Source organism: Brassica oleracea, chromosome C4, assembly GCF_000695525.1.
Source record: "Brassica oleracea var. oleracea cultivar TO1000 chromosome C4, BOL, whole genome shotgun sequence".
In the NCBI taxonomy this organism is placed as follows: Eukaryota; Viridiplantae; Streptophyta; class Magnoliopsida; order Brassicales; family Brassicaceae; genus Brassica; species Brassica oleracea.
In genome coordinates, this window is record NC_027751.1 from 39,729,442 (window position 1) to 39,729,984 (window position 543).

Below are 543 nucleotides of genomic sequence, written 5' to 3' on the forward strand. Positions count from 1 at the left end.
GTTGTATTTCTCTATTGTAACGTATGTTTAAAGAAATATTGTTTTTTTACCATCTTAATGTATGTGTAACAAATGTTGTTTTATATAATATGTATTTCTTTAGTTTTTAAAAATTTATTTGGAGTTTTAGGGTTTTAGAGTTTAAGTTGGAGAAAGAGCAAGAAGTAGTAGAGAAGAAGATATGATGTTAGATGATATGTGACTTTGGGGTTTAGGGATTTCATTCTCGGTGTTTAAGGTTAAGCGTTGTAAAATCGTAGTAAAAATAACACGGGCATGGTAACTTCGTCGTAAATGGTTATTCCACGTAATTTCGTCGTAAATAGAAAAAGACGGGCCTGGTAACTTTGTCGGAAACGGAAAAGCCTGGTAAATCGATTCGACGTAATTAAATGGAAAAAGACAGGCCTGGTAACTTCGTCGTAAACGGAAAAGACTGGTAAATCGATTCGACGTATTTTCGTCGTAAACAGACGCGGGCCCGGTAACTTCGTCGTAAATGGAAAAATGCGGGCCTGGTAACTTCGTCACAAATGGAAAAAT